The following is a 15842-nucleotide window of genomic DNA, read 5'->3' as shown; positions in this document are numbered from 1 at the left end:
ATGCACCTTTCTAGATGAGAGAGAAACCCTGATTGTGTTTGCCATGTGCCCTTCCACTTGAGAAAGAAACCCTGAACTTCATCAGCCTTCTTGAACCAAAGTATCTTTCCCTAGATGCCTAGATTGGACATTTCTATAGACTTGCTTTAATTAGGACATTTTCTCAGACTTAGAACAGAATGAACTAGCAACTCATTAAATTCCTCTTTTTAAAAGCCATTCTGTTTCTGGTATATTGCACTCTGGCAGCTACCAAACTAGAACATTACTTTTTTAATTAAAGTATATTGGAGAGGCTGGAGGGAAGTGCCTGAAAATGTAGAGCTGTGTTCCAGTAGCCATGTTCCTTGAATTTGATTTTATAATGATATAACTCTCACAATGTGACTGCGTGATTGTGAAAACCTTGTGTCTGGTGCTCCTTTTATATGATATGGACAAATGAGTAAAACATATGGATTAAAAATAAATAAATAATAGGTGGAACAAATGTTAAAATAAATTGAGTAGATTGAAATGCTAATGATCAATGAAAGAGAGTGGTAAGGGGTATAGAAAAAAATAGGGGAAACATAGGCTAAAATATATTGGTCAGATGGAAATACTAGCAGTCAATGAGAGGAAGGGGTAAGGGATATGGTATGTATAAGTTTTTCTCTTTTTTCTTTTATTTTTCTGAATTGATGCAAATGTTCTAAGAAATTATCATGGTGATGAATATACAGCTATGTGATGATATTGTGAGTTATTGATTATATACCAAGAATGGAATGATCATATGGTAAGAATGTTCATGTTTGTATGTTGTTATATTTAAAAAAATAAAAAAAATTTTAAAAAGATAAGTGCATAAAACTTATCAGGTATCTCACACACTTTCTATGCAAGATAGCAACTTGTGAAACTGGTATTTTAACAGTATTACTGAGTCAATAACTCATATAGCTCCCTCTGTTTCCAAAACTATGCACAACACCAATTTCACAACTTTGTATTTGAAACTAGGGATTTAAAGTATTACTAAGTCAAGTCCATAGAAGTAAGTGAATCATGTGTATCACTCCATTTCCCAAACTGTGCAAGTTACCAGTTTCACAGCTTTCTAGGTGAAACTAGTTTTTTAATTATTTTACTGAGTCAAGATGAATGGATAGAAGTCAATAAATTATGTATATCACACAGTGTCCTAAATGATGCAAATTACTAATTTCCCATCTTTCTATGTCATGTTTCTGTTTAAACAGTGGCACTAAGTTAACATAAGGACCTAGATGCTAGGGAAACCTGTTATCCATCAGGTTAACGGGCACTTGGTGATGGAAACACCAAGAGCAATGTTACCTGTAACACTATCCTACAAATTTGTGATGTGAGGAATGATGCCACTTCCCAGCTGTACAGGAGACATTAATGTATAACTGTATTACCGAGTCAAGACAAGTGCATAGAAGTCAGTCAATGATGTATATCACCCAAATTCTGAAGCTATACAAGTTACCAGTTTCCCAGCTTTCTAAGTGGAACTGGTATTTTAAATGTATTCCAAAATCAAGGTAAGTCCACTGACAACAGTAATTCATGAATATCACTTCCGTTCTGAAACTGTGTAAGTTACCAGCAGCACAACTTTCCAGATCTAACTTTTGTTTCAACTGAGACACTAAGTTAATACAATGGCCCAGATGTTTAAGAAACCTGCCATGAAATGAAAACATAATCAGTAATGCCTACCCAAAAACAATCTTACAAATTTGTGAAAGTAAGGAAGCAAGTATTTTCCCTGTTTTACAGGTTCCATTTTTGATAATTGTATCTCTGAGTCAAGATAAGTACATAGAAATCAGTAAATCTTGTGTATCACTCAGTTTCTGAAAATATGCAAAATATCATTTTCATAGCTTTGTGGGAGAAACTAGTATTTTAACTCTTTTATAGAGTCAAGATAGATATGTAAAATTCAGTGAATCAGGCAAAACGCTCAGTTTCTGAATCTCTCCAAGTTATCAGTTTTGCAGTATTCTATATCAAGCTTCTCTTTAAACTGTGGCATTAAGTTTACATAAGAGCCTAGATTTTGAAAAACATTTCATGTAATAAAAACACAAACAGTAATACCAACCCTAACATAAACAGTATCTTTAAAAGTAGTGAAAACAAGGAACAAAGCTGTTTCCTAGCTTTACAAATGACACTTGTGTATAACTGTATTCCTGAGTAAAGTTAAGTTCATAGATGTCAGTGAGCCATGTATTTCTCTCAGTTTCCAGAAATACCTGCTTTGCAACTTTCTAGGTAAAGTGATGTTTTGAGTGTATTACTCAGTCAAGAGAAGTGCAAAGAGTCAGAAATCCATGTATGTCACTCAGTATCCAAAACTATGCATGATAACAGCTTCTCAGCATTCTACATTCACTGGTGTTTGAACTGTATTACTGAGACAAGATAAGTCAATAGAAATCAGTGAATCATCTATAACACTAAGTTTCTGAATTGTGCAATTTACCAGTTTTGCAGCTTTCTAAGTTGAACTTCTGTTTGAACGGTGGCACTAAGTTAACATAAGGGCCTGGTTATTAGAAAAAAATTATGTAATGAAAACACTAATCCAATCTAACCCTAATCCTAACCCAATATTATCTGATAGATTTTATCCTACTGGTAAAAACCATTTTCTCAGCTTTATAGATGATAGTCAAACTTATGTTTTAACTGTGGTACTAAATTAACATAAGGGCCTAGGCAGTTGGGAAACATAAAATGTCATGTAAACACTAACAGTAATACTATCCTGACCCTGAAACAAATGCTATCTAATGTATTTTTGAAAGTAAGGACTATAGCAGTTCTGAAACTTTCTAGAAGAATGTTCTCGGTTAACTGTATTACTGAGTCATGATAACTGCATACAGGCCAGTGAATTATGTGTATCACTCAGCTTCCAAAACTGTGCAAGGTCGTAGTTTTGTGACTTTCTAGGGGAAGCTTGTGTTTTTACTGTATTACTGAGTGAATAGAATTGTGTAGAATCAGTGAATCAAGTATGTCACTCAGTTTCTGAAACTATGCAAGTTACAAGTATCCCAGTTTTCTAGGTGAAACTTCTCTAGTAACTGTGGCACAAAGTTATCACAAGAACCTATAGAAATATGTCATGTAATGAAAACACTAACAGAGATGCTAACTAACCCTAAATCTGACAGCATCCTATAAATTTGTGAAAGTAAGTACGCTGGTTTGAAGCTATTTTGTACCGCAGAAAAGCCATGCCATTTAATCCTCATTCAATATTTCTGGATGGAATCTCTCTTACTGTTTCCATGGAGATATGACCCATCCAATTGTAAGTACTAACTTTTGATTAGATGGTTTCCATGGAGATCTGTCTCCACCCATTCCAGGTGGGGTTACTTACTGGAGTCCTTTAAGAGGAAACCACTTTGGAAAAGCTTTAGAGCTGCCAGAATCAACAGACACCTCACAGTCAGAGAACTTTGGAGATGAAAAATGAAAATATCCCCAGGGAAGCTGTTGAAGAAACCTGGAGAGAAAGTTAGCAGGTGTTGCCATGTGCCTTTCCAGCCAAAAGAAAAACCCTGAACATCATCAGTCTTCTTGAGCCAAGGTATATTTCCAAGGATGCCTTAATTTAGATAATTTTAGAGCTTTGTCTTAATTTGGATATTTTCATGGCCTTGGGATGGTTAAGTTGAAACTTAATAAGGTCTCCTTTTTAAAAGCCATTCTGTTTCTGACATATAACATTCCAGTAACTTTTACAGATTAACACAGTAAGGAACAAAGTGATTTCCCAGTTTTACAGGGGACACCTGTGTATAATTGTATTAATGAGTTAAGATAGTTGCAGAAAAGCCAATGAATCATGCATAACATTCATATGCCAAAGCTATGCATAGAACAGTTTCAAAGCATTCTAGAAAGATTAACAGTAATGCTAACCCTAACCCTAAACCTAATAGTGCTGTATTAGTTAGGGTTCTCTAGAGAAACAGAATCAACAGGGAACACTTGCAAATATAAAATTTATGAAAGTGTCTCACGTGACCATAGGAATGCAGAGTCCAAAATCCACAGGGCAGGCTGCGAAGCCGATGACTCCAATGGATGGCCTGGATGAACTCCACAGGAGAGGCTCACCAGCCAAAGCAGGAATGCAACCTGTCTCCTCTGAGTCCTCCTTAAAAGGCTTCCCATGATTGGATTTAGCATCACTAATTTGCAGAAGACACTCCCCTTTGGCTGATTACAAATGGAATCAGCTGTGGATGTAGCTGACGTGATCATGACCTAATCCTATGAAATGTCCTCATTGCAACAGACAAGCCAGTGCTTGCCCAATCAGATGAACAGGTACCACAACTTGGCCAAGTTGACACCTGTCCCTAACCATGTCAGTCCACCCCTTCTCAACTTGGCAAATATATATATATATATCACCTTAGACCATACTTAATTTCCAAATGAAAACAAATAAGCACACATTTTTTCTTTTACCTGACAATACTCAACTGTCCTGCATATAACTGGAAACACATTAAATCTCTCCAGAATAGCGTGCAAATCCTTGGGCAACATTCATTCTTAAACTTGATATCTTACAACTTAAATAGTATAACACAAACAAAACAGCATTACAGTCCTTGTTTCTGTAACTGATCACGTGGTCGAAGTTCATATTTATCACTACCTCCTTCCACTACCCATTCCATGTTCTCTTTCCCCTCAGCAAGCACTTCAGCTGGCCGTGGTTCTTTGCCTGGTGGGGTGACCCAAACCTTCATTCCTGAAGTCTCAGAGCCATTAGTGGTCCTTCCTGGATTGTGTTGTTGCAGTTTTCCATTGATTTTAATCACAGGGCATGGTAGTACTAATAGACGCCCCAGGGGATCTCCTATATTCCAAGAAAACTCTTCTTTACCTCCATTATGTAGTTGCAGTCCTACTTCCTTCTGATAGTCAGGGTCAATTACCCCAGACAATAATGTAATCCCCTTCTTGGTGTGTTGATCCAGAGGCATAAGTAGCCCAAAGTGGCCAGGTGGCAATCTTAACTTCCAGTTCAGTGGTATCACTGTTGTTTCTCCTGGAGAAAGCACACCCCGTTTTGGAACTAAAACCTGTAGACCAGCAGAACTCAGGGTAGCAGGGACAGGAAGCAAAAATTTTCCTAGTGGATCACTAGGAGTAATAGTGAGTGGCACCACACCCATTTCCACCCCTTGATTCCTGGACCCATGGATCCTGGCTATGGGAGAAACAGCACCATACAGCGGACGCTGATTCAGAGCATACACAGCTTCCTGGAGAACATTACCCCAGCCTTTCAAGTTTTTGCCACCTAGTTGGCACCGTAATTGAGTTTTCAAAAGGCCATTCCACCGTTCTATCAATCCAGCTGCTTCTGGATGATGGGGAACGTGGTAAGACCAGAGAATTCCATGAGCATGTGCCCATTCCCGCACTTCATTTGCTGTGAAGTGTGTTCCTTGATCTGAAGCAATGCTATGTGGAATACCATGACGATGGATAAGGCATTCTGTAAGCCCACGGATAGTAGTTTTTGCAGAAGCATTGCGTGCAGGGAAAGCAAACCCATATCCAGAGTATGTGTCTATTTCAGTTAGAACAAATCGCTGCCCCTTCCATGAAGGGAGTGGTCCAATGTAATCAACCTGCCACCATGTAGCTGGCTGGTCACCTCGGGGAATGGTGCCATATCGGGGGCTGAGTGTGGGTCTCTGCTGCTGGCAGATTGGGCACTCAGCAGTGGCTGTAGCCAGGTCAGCCTTGGTGAGTGGAAGTCCGTGTTGCTGACCCCATGCATAACCTCCATCCCTACCACCATGACCAATTTGTTCATGAGCCCATTGGGCAATAACAGGAGTTGCTGGGGAAAGAGGCTGACTGGTATCCATAGAACGGGTCATCTTATCCACTTGATTATTAAAACCTTCCTCTGCTGAAGTCACCCTCTGGTGTGCATTCACATGGGACACAAATATCTTCATGTTTTTAGCCCACTCAGAAAGGTCTATCCACATACTTCTTCCCCAGACCTCTTTGTCACCAATTTTCCAATTATGGTCTTTCCAAGTCCCTGACCATCCAGCCAAACCATTAGCAACAGCCCATGAGTCAGTATACAAACGCACCTCTGGCCAGTTTTCCTTCCAAGCAAAATGAACAACCAGGTGCACTGCTCGAAGTTCTGCCCACTGGGAGGATTTCCCCTCACCACTGTCCTTCAAGGACACCCCAGAAAGGGGTTGTAATGCTGCAGCTGTCCACTTTCGGGTGGTACCTGCATATCGTGCTGAACCATCTGTAAACCAGGCCCGAGTTTTCTCTTCCTCAGTCAATTCACTGTAAGGAACACCCCAAGAGGCCATAGCTCTGGTCTGGGAAAGAGAAGGTAATGTGGCAGCAGGAGTGGAAACCATGGGCATTTGTGCCACTTCTTCATGTAACTTACTTGTACCTTCAGGACCTGCTCTGGCTGTATCTCGTATATACCATTTCCACTTTACAATAGAGTGCTGCTGTGCACGCCCAATTTTATGGCTTGGTGGGTCGGACAACACCCAACTCATGATAGGCAACTCAGGTCTCATGGTAACTTGGTGGCCCATGGTTAAGCGTTCAGTCTCTACTAAGGCCCAGTAGCAGGCCAAAAGCTGTTTCTCAAAAGGAGAGTAGTTATCTGCAGCAGATGGTAAAGCTTTGCTCCAAAATCCTAAGGGTCTGCGTTGTGATTCTCCTATAGGGGCCTGCCAAAGGCTCCAGACAGCATCTCTATTTGCCACTGACACTTCCAGCACCATTGGATCTGCTGGATCATTTGACCCAAGTGGCAGAGCAGCTTGCACAGCAGCCTGGACCTGTCGCAGAGCCTCCTCTTATTCAGGTCCCCACTCAAAATTAGCAGCTTTTCTGGTCACTCGATAAATGGGCCGGAGTAGCACACCCAAATGAGGAATATGTTGTCGCCAAAATCCAAAAAGACCAACTAGGCGTTGTGCCTCTTTTTTGGTTGTGGGAGGGGCCAGATGCAGCAATTTATCCTTCACCTTAGAAGGGATATCTCGACATGCCCCACACCACTGGACACCTAAAAATTTTACTGAGGTGGAAGGCCCCTGTATTTTTGTTGGATTTATCTCCCATCCTCTGACACGCAAATGCCTTACCAGTGAATCTAGAGTAGTTGCTACTTCTTGCTCACTAGGTCCAATCAACATGATATCATCAATATAATGGTCCAGTGTGATGCCTTGTGGGAGGGAGAAACGATCAAGGTCTCTGCGAACAAGATTATGACATAGGGCTGGAGAGTTGATATACCCCTGAGGTAGGACAGTGAAAGTATATTGCTGACCTTGCCAGCTGAAAGCAAACTGTTTTTGGTGGTCCTTACTAATAGCTATTGAGAAAAAAGCATTTGCCAGATCAATAGCTGCATACCAGGTACCAAGGGATGTATTGATTTGCTCAGGCAATGATACTACATCTGGAACAGCAGCTGCAATTGGAGTTACCACCTGGTTGAGTTTACGAGAATCCACTGTCATTCTCCAAGACCCATCTGTTTTCTGCACAGGCCAAATAGGAGAGTTGAACGGGGATGTGGTGGAAATCACCACCCCTGTATCTTTCAAGTCCTTAAGAGTGGCAGTAATCTCTGCAATCCCTCCAGGAATACAGTATTGCTTTTGATTTACTATTTTGCTTGGTAGGGGCAGTTCTAGTGGCTTCCACTTGGCCTTTCCCACCATAATAGTCCTCACTGCACGAGTTAGAGACCAACGTGGGGATTCTGCCACTTGCTCAGTATGTCTATGCCAATTATACATTCTGGAACTGGGGAAATAACTACAGGATGGGTCCGGGGGCCCACTGGACCCACTGTGAGACGGACCTGAGCTAAAACTCCATTGATCACCTGGCCTCCATAAGCCCCCACTCTGACTGGTGGTCCAGAGTGACGTTTTGGGTCCCCTGGAATTAATGTCACTTCTGAACCAGTGTCTAATAATCCCCGAAATATCTGATCATTTCCTTTTTCCCAATGCACAGTTACCCTGGTAAAAGGCCGTCGGTCTCCTTGGGGAAGACTTAGAGGAAGGTTAACAGTATAAATTTGTGGCAGTGTAACAGGTTTCTCCCCCATAGGGACCTGGCCTCCCCTTCATTCAAGGGGCTCAGGGTCTGTAAACTGTTTCAAGTCTGGAAATTGGTTAAGGGGCCATGACTCGGTGTTTTTGTAATTCAGGTTAGACTTCTGTTCCCTTGACCTAGAACTCTTTTGTTTATACAGCTCCAACAAGAATTTAGTCGACTGCCCTTCTATTGTATTTCTAGGCACCCCATGATTTACTAGCCAATGCCACAAATCTCTGTGAGTCATATAATTTTGATGCCTCCTTTGAGTTTGTTGTCTATTATAATACCCACGTCTACCCTGTCTTTGGTGATTAAGTGCTGCCACCTGGCTTCTGCCAACTTGGGATCCTGTCATCCCCATTGTGTTTAAGGATTCCAGCTCAGTGACAGCAGTTCCTACAGTAATATCTGACCTACAGAGAAGTGAAACCACAGAGCTCTTGAGGGATGATGGTGCTAGTCTCACAAATTTATTTCTCACTGTTCTTGTAAAAGATGCATCCTCTGGACATTCCTGGGGTGTAAGAGCAGGCTTTGCATGATAAATCCACTCTAACATCCCAATCTCTCTAAGCCTCTGGATCCCCTCATCTACATTATACCAGGGCAGTTCTGGCATTTCAACCTCAGGTAATGTTGGCCACCTTTTGATCCATGTTTCAACCAACCACCCAAACAAGCTGTTAACACCTTTTCTAACTGCTCTAGCTATAACATTGAATGCAGAATCTCTGCTTAGTGGGCCCATATCAATAAATTCAGCCTGATCCAGCCTTATATTCCTCCCACCATTATCCCACACTCTTAAAATCCATTGCCACACATATTCCCCTGATTTCTGTCTATATAAATTGGAAAACTCACACAGTTCTTTTAGAGTATAACGTACCTCCTCATGTGTGATACTTTGTACCTCACCTTTAGGGGCCTGTTGGGACTTTAGTCTAGTTATAGGTCTAGAAGAAATGAGGGGTGGTGGGGGTGGGTCATGAAAAGAATTAGAAATATCTTCCAAGTCATTTGCTTCAGGGCTTTCATTTGCAGTTTCATCTGGTGAAACAGGATTAATAACTCTAGGGCTAATCCCTTCAGGAGGAGGTTGGGTGGCCAATTCCTCAAGGCAGGCTGGAGGTGGGGCGGCTATGTCCTCAGGGCAGACTATTACAGGGTTATCTAAAGAAGGCTCAGCATGGGCTAGGGTTTCAACCTCACCCCCAACATCATTATCAATCCATATGTCACCATCCCATTTTTCAGGGTCCCACTCCTTTCCAATCAATGCCCTCACTTTAACGGCAGACACCATGCAAGACTGAGATTTCAGTTTACGTTGTAAAGTTGCTACTCTAACAATAAGATTCTGAGTCTGATTTTCAGAGATCTCAAGTCTACGGCTACAGGAAATAAAATTTTCCTTCAGGATACTCATAGAAACCTCTAAATCTTTCAGACGGCACTTAAGCTTCTTGTTTGAAGCCTTAAGCCCATCCCTTTCATCCTTTAATGTAGACAGTGTATCTAACAACAACCAACCAACATCTCTATAACTCTTATTTCTATAAAACTCTGTAAAGGTGTCAAAAACATTATCCCCCAGAGTCTGGCTTCGTACAAGCGAAGCATTAGGAGAATCGAATGATGATATTTTGACTATCTCCTTTGCCAACTCAGTCCATGGATTGGGAGTGTCATTCTGATTATGGGAATCAGAGTCCTTAGTGTCTCTGAGCCCAGTCAGAGTAGAAAACCATTCATAAAAACCAATTTTTAAGATTCTGTTCCTTAAGAACCACTCCCGGTACCAAGATGTATTAGTTAGGGTTCTCTAGAGAAACAGAATCAACAGGGAACACTTGCAAATATAAAATTTATGAAAGTGTCTCACGTGACCGTAGGAATGCAGAGTCCAAAATCCACAGGGCAGTCTGCGAAGCTGACGACTCCAATGGATGGCCTGGATGAACTCCACAGGAGAGGCTCACCAGCCAAAGCAGGAATGCAACCTGTCTCCTCTGAGTCCTCCTTAAAAGGCTTCCCATGATTGGATTTAGCATCACTAATTTGCAGAAGACACTCCCCTTTGGCTGATTACAAATGGAATCAGCTGTGGATGTAGCTGACGTGATCATGACCTAATCCTATGAAATGTCCTCATTGCAACAGACAAGCCAGTGCTTGCCCAATCAGATGAACAGGTACCACAACTTGGCCAAGTTGACACCTGTCCCTAACCATGACAAGTGCCCTACAAATTTGTGAAAGTTACAAAGAAAGCATTTTCCCAGCTTATAAGTGACGCTTGTGTATAACAGTTTTAGTCAAGGTAAATACATGGAAGTCAGTGAATCATGCATATCATTCAGATTCCAAAATTATGCGTATAGCAGTTTTGAAGGATTCTAGGTGAAAGTGATGTTTTAAATGTATTACTGATTCAATATAAGTGCATAGAGGTCAGTAAATCATGTATATCACTCAGTTTCTGAAACTCTACAAGAGCAGTTTCACAGCCTTCCAGTGAAACTGGTGTTTAAACTGCATTCCTAAGTTAAGAGAAGTGCATAAATGTTAGAGAATCATGCACATGTCTCAATTTCCAGAACTATGCACTTTACCTGTTTCATCGCTTTTGCAGTCAAACCTCTACTTAACTGTGGCACTAAATTTACATAAGGCCTAGAAGTTAGAGAAACATTTCATGTAATGAGAACTCTACCAGTAATAGTAACCCTAACACTAACCGTAATGGTATCCTACAAATTTATGAAAATAAGGAACAAAATCATTTCCCAGCTTTACAGGTGACACTTGTGTATAATTGTATTAATGAGTCAAGATAAGTAGACAAAAGTCAGTGAAATGCATACATCACTCAGTTTCCCAAACAATGCAGATTAGTAGTTTTGCAGCTTTCTATGTGAAACGTGTTTTAACTGGCACTTGTTACCATAAGTGCCCAGATATTAAGGATATATGTCACAGAATGAAAACACTAACAATGGTCCACATGCTTATCCTATTCCTAACAGTATCCTACTACTTTCTGATAGTTAGCAACATATCATTTTCCTAGCATACAAGTGAAACTTGGGTTTCAGTGACTTCTTCCAGCTGTATAATATTCCATCATATATATGTTCCACATTTATTTTATCTAGTCTTCAGTTGATTGACACCTGGTTTTAAAAATATATATTTATTAATTTAAAAAATTTAACAAACCAAATAAAACATTAGCATATATAATCAGTAATTCACAATATCATCACTTAGTTGCATATTCATCATTTCTTAGAACATTCACACCAATTCAGAAAAAGGAATAAAAAGACAATAGAAAAAGAAATAAAATGAAAACAGAAAAAAAAATTATACCTACCATATCCCTTACCCCTCGCTTTCATTGATCACTAGCATTTCAAACTAAATTTATTTTAGCATTTGTTCCCCCTATTATTCATTTTTATTCCATATGTTCTACTTGTTTGTTAACAAGGTAGATAAAAGGAGCATCAGACACAAGGTTTTCACAATCACACAGTCACATTGTGAAAGCTGTATCATTATTCAATCATCCTCAAGAAACATGGTTACTGGAACACAGCTCTACATTTTCAAGCAGTTCCCTCCAGCCTCTCCATCACATCTTGGATAACAAAGTGATATCTGTTTAATGCAAAAGAATAACTTCCAGGATAACCTCTTGACTTTGGAATCTCTCAGCCATTGCCACTTTGTCTCATTTCGCTCTTCCCCCTTTTGGTCGAGAAGGTTTTCTCAATCCCTTGATGCTTGGTCTCAGCTCATTCTAGGGTTTTTCTCAATCCCTTGATGCTGAGTCTCAGCTCATTCTAGGATTTCTGTCCCAGGTTGCCAGGAAGGTCCACACCCCTGGGGATGCCTGGTTTTTTCCATCTCTTGGTAATGCTATGTAATAATGCTATGACCACCAGTGTGCAAATGCTTGTTCACATGCCTGCTTTCAGTTTTTCTATAGATTGTGGTATCATACGGCAGTTATATATATTGCCTACTGAGAAACCAAGAAACTGTCTTCCACAGTGGCTGCACCTTTCTACATTCACACTATCAGTGAGTAAGTGTTCATATTTCACCTCATCTTCTCAAACACTTACAGTTTTGTTTTTTTAATAGTGGTTATTTTAGCAAGTGAGAAATTATATTTCATCGTAGTTTTGATTGTCATTTCCCTAATTAACAACAATGCTGAATAACTTCTCATGTGATTTTTAGCCTTTTGCACATTCTTTTTTGGAAAATGTATATTGCTGTATTTATTGTTTGTTTTTACATGGAATTTTATTGAAATTAACTGAAATTTAAACTGCTTTAATTACTCCAAAGAATATAAGAAGGTAAAATAAAAATATAAAGGAAAACCCAAAACATACTATACCATATAATCTCCTCTATTATTGACCCCATGTATTGGTGTGGTACATTTGTTACCGTTGGTGAAAGAATATTAAGATATTACTGTTAATTATAGTTCTTAGTTTGCAATAGGTATATTTTATCCCATATACCACTCTATTACTAACTCCTTGCAATAGTGTCATAGATTTGTTCCAGTTCATGAAAGAAAGTTTTAATATTTGTACTGTTAATCACAATCATTGTTCACCACAAGATTCATTGTTATGCAGCCCCATGTTTTAACATCTAGCCTTCCTTCTTGTGACAAATATGACTCCAAACCACCCCTTTCAACCACATTCACACAAAATTCAGCACTGTTAGTTATTCTCACAATGACATGCTCCTGTCAGCTCTATTTCCATGTTTAAGTTCAAACTAGTTAAAAATTCTGTACATATCAAGCAACTCCTCCCCATTCTCTAGCTCGTTCTATCCCCTGGTACTCTATATTCTAGATATCATGTCTGAGTTTACATATTTATAATTAGGTCTTATTCGTGAGATTGTACAATATTTGTTCTTTAGTTTCTGACTCATTTTACTCAATGTAATGCCCTCAAGATTCATCCATGTTTCCATGTGCTTACAGGACTTCATTCCTTCTTTTTACTGAATAATATTCCATCATGTATATATAACACATTTTGTATATCCATTCATTTGTTGATGGGCATGTGGGTTATTTTCCATGTGTCTTAGCTTCTAAATGCTCCCACAATTCAATATATCAGATATGAAATGTCTTTTAAAAGGGAAATTTACAAAGTTATAAGTTTACAGTTCTAAAGCCATAAAAATGCTCAAACTAAGGCATCCAAAGAAAGATACTTGACTCAAGAAAGGCTGATGTCTGTCACATGGGAAGGCATGTGGCTGGCATTTGCTGGTCCTTGTTCCAGTTTTTTTGCTTCCCACTTCCATGCCAGTGGTGTCATTTTGAAGAGTCTGTGGGCCTTCACTTACCTCCTCTGGGGCGCAACTCTGGGTTCTGACTTGACTAGCATCTCATAGGAAAGCACATAGCAAGGTCTGCTGGGCTCCAAACATCCCTGTATAGGCATCTTCTCTCTCTGTTAACAGTCCAAACATCTCCAAATGTCTGCATCTGTCAGCTCTGAAGCAACTGTGTTTTCTCCAGAACGTTTCCCCTTTTAAAGGACTCCAGTAAACTAAACAAGACCCACCTTGAATGGGCAAAGTCACCTCTCCAGAAAATCAAAAGTCCATATTACATCTCCAACTGTAATCTAATCAAAAGATAATGCCCACAATTGAGTGGGTCCATCTTCATGGAAACAATCTTATCAAAGTTTTCCACACTACAATATTGCCTCATCATTAAAGGACATGACTTTTATGGGGTACACAATACATTCAGACCAACACATTCCACATTTTGGATCCCAAAAAAGACATGTTCCTCCTTATAGAAAATATATTCTCTCCATTACAATATCACAAAGACTTAAATTATTTCAGTAACAATACGAAGTAAAAAAAACACTACAAAATATCATCAAAGTCAGTAAAAAACAGTACAAAATACCATCAAAGTCAGTTATAGGCATGGTCTGTCCTAAGGCAAAATTCTCTTCTGGCTGTGGTCCTGTGGAACTCAAAGCAAGTTAACTGCTGCCAACATACAAAGGAGGAACAGTCATAGGATATATGTTCCCATTTCCATAAGGAGAAATTGGAAGAAACACAGGGGTCACTGAATCCAAACAGTTCTGAAATTTGCAGGGAAAACTCCATTAGATTTCAAAGTCTGAGAGTTATTTTTCATCCTTAAGGTTTTAGAAAGCAGCAGTCCTACTCTTTCTAAGGGCTTATGCAGCAGTGCTGCTCTCTACAAAGGCAGGGGTGAGGTCTGCAATACTGGGGATCATTGAGAAGACCACCTTTTTCTTGGCCCTGCCCTGTCCAAGCATCAGGGCAGCACCTGGGCTCTCTGTCATCTCTGTGTCACATGCCACATGCTCAAACCTCTAAAACATTGTAGTGATCACCAGAGTCCCACCAATCCCAGGGAATTTGCTTCACCAAGGTCTGCCCTCTCTGCCTTCTGGGGAAATTCATCCTTTCCATATGGATGGGTGGCTCCACTCTCCTGGTCTGTGATTTCCTGGCTTCAGACCTTAGCTTCCATAGTTCTGCTTTCAAAGATGTTTTTCCCTCAACCTGTCCCCTTTATGTCTCTTTTAGTCCAGATTGGCAGTGGTTCCATTCATACAGATATCACAGAAATTTGTTGATTTTCCATGTAACACATAGAGATCAAAGACAACATCAGACAATATCAGACTCTCCACAAGTCCTTTCTACATAAATCCATTTCCAATCCTGGCTTTTTCTGAATGAACTGTTTCCATATTCGGTTGAATCCTCATGTGGAGCCCTATTTTCTGGGGTCTCCTTTTCTGGAAGCCTAGAATTTTCCATACCATCAATTGCTGGTTTCTTTGTAATGAAGAGTTCAGTTGTATGTCCATCTTTATCCAATATCATGCTGTTTTTGCCACTGTACATTTATAATATGACTTAAGGTCAGGAAGTGAGAATTTCCCAATTTTATTTTTCCTTTTAAGGATGTTTTTGACTATTCAGAGCCTCCTAATCTTCCAAATAAACGTAGTAATTGACTTTTCCAATTCTGTAAAGTAGGCTGGGATTTTTAAAAATTATTTTTATTAAAACAACAAACAAACATAGATTCTTTTTAAATTTTTTATTAATTTTTAAATTTAAAAAAATTACAAGAAAGAAACACAAACATTCTTAATATATGATCATTCCATTCTACATATATAATCAGTAATTCACAATATCATCACATAGTTGCATATTCACCATCATGATCATTTTTAGAACATTTGCATCAATTCAGAAAAAGAAATAAAAAGACAACAGAAAAAGAAATAAAATGAAAACAGAAAAAAAAATGGACATACCATACCCCTTACCCCTCCCTTTCATTGATCACTAACATTTCAAACTAAATTTATTTTAACATTTGTTCCCCCTATTATTTATTTTTATTCCATATGCTCTACTCATCTGTTGACAAGGTAGATAAAAAGAAGTGTCAGACACAAGGTTTTCACAATCACACAGTCACACTGTGAAAGCTATATCATTATACAATCATCATCAAGAAACATGGCTACTGGAACACAGCTCTACATTTTCAGGCAGTTCCCTCCAGCCTCTCCATTACATCTTGG

At 39.4% G+C, this 15842-nt stretch overlaps 1 long non-coding RNA gene across 3 annotated transcripts in view; it reads left to right on the top strand.

The window, feature by feature from the left end:
• Window positions 1–3409: 3409 nt before the first annotated feature.
• The window catches only part of LOC143673993 (uncharacterized), a 61471-nt gene continuing 49038 nt past the window's right edge, over window positions 3410–15842 (top strand). For 2 of the 3 annotated variants that reach the window (XR_013170813.1, XR_013170814.1), the window contains exons 1-2: window positions 3410–3622; window positions 12165–12274. This is a non-coding gene — a long non-coding RNA (uncharacterized LOC143673993). The remainder of the gene's footprint in view (window positions 3623–12164; window positions 12275–15842) is intronic. The other variant, XR_013170816.1, reaches the window with a different exon arrangement.

This window comes from Tamandua tetradactyla, chromosome 2 (genome assembly GCF_023851605.1).
Source record: "Tamandua tetradactyla isolate mTamTet1 chromosome 2, mTamTet1.pri, whole genome shotgun sequence".
NCBI classification, from domain to species: Eukaryota; Metazoa; Chordata; class Mammalia; order Pilosa; family Myrmecophagidae; genus Tamandua; species Tamandua tetradactyla.
Note: the sequence above shows the minus strand (reverse complement) of the source record. Positions and strands in the feature narration are given on the sequence as shown.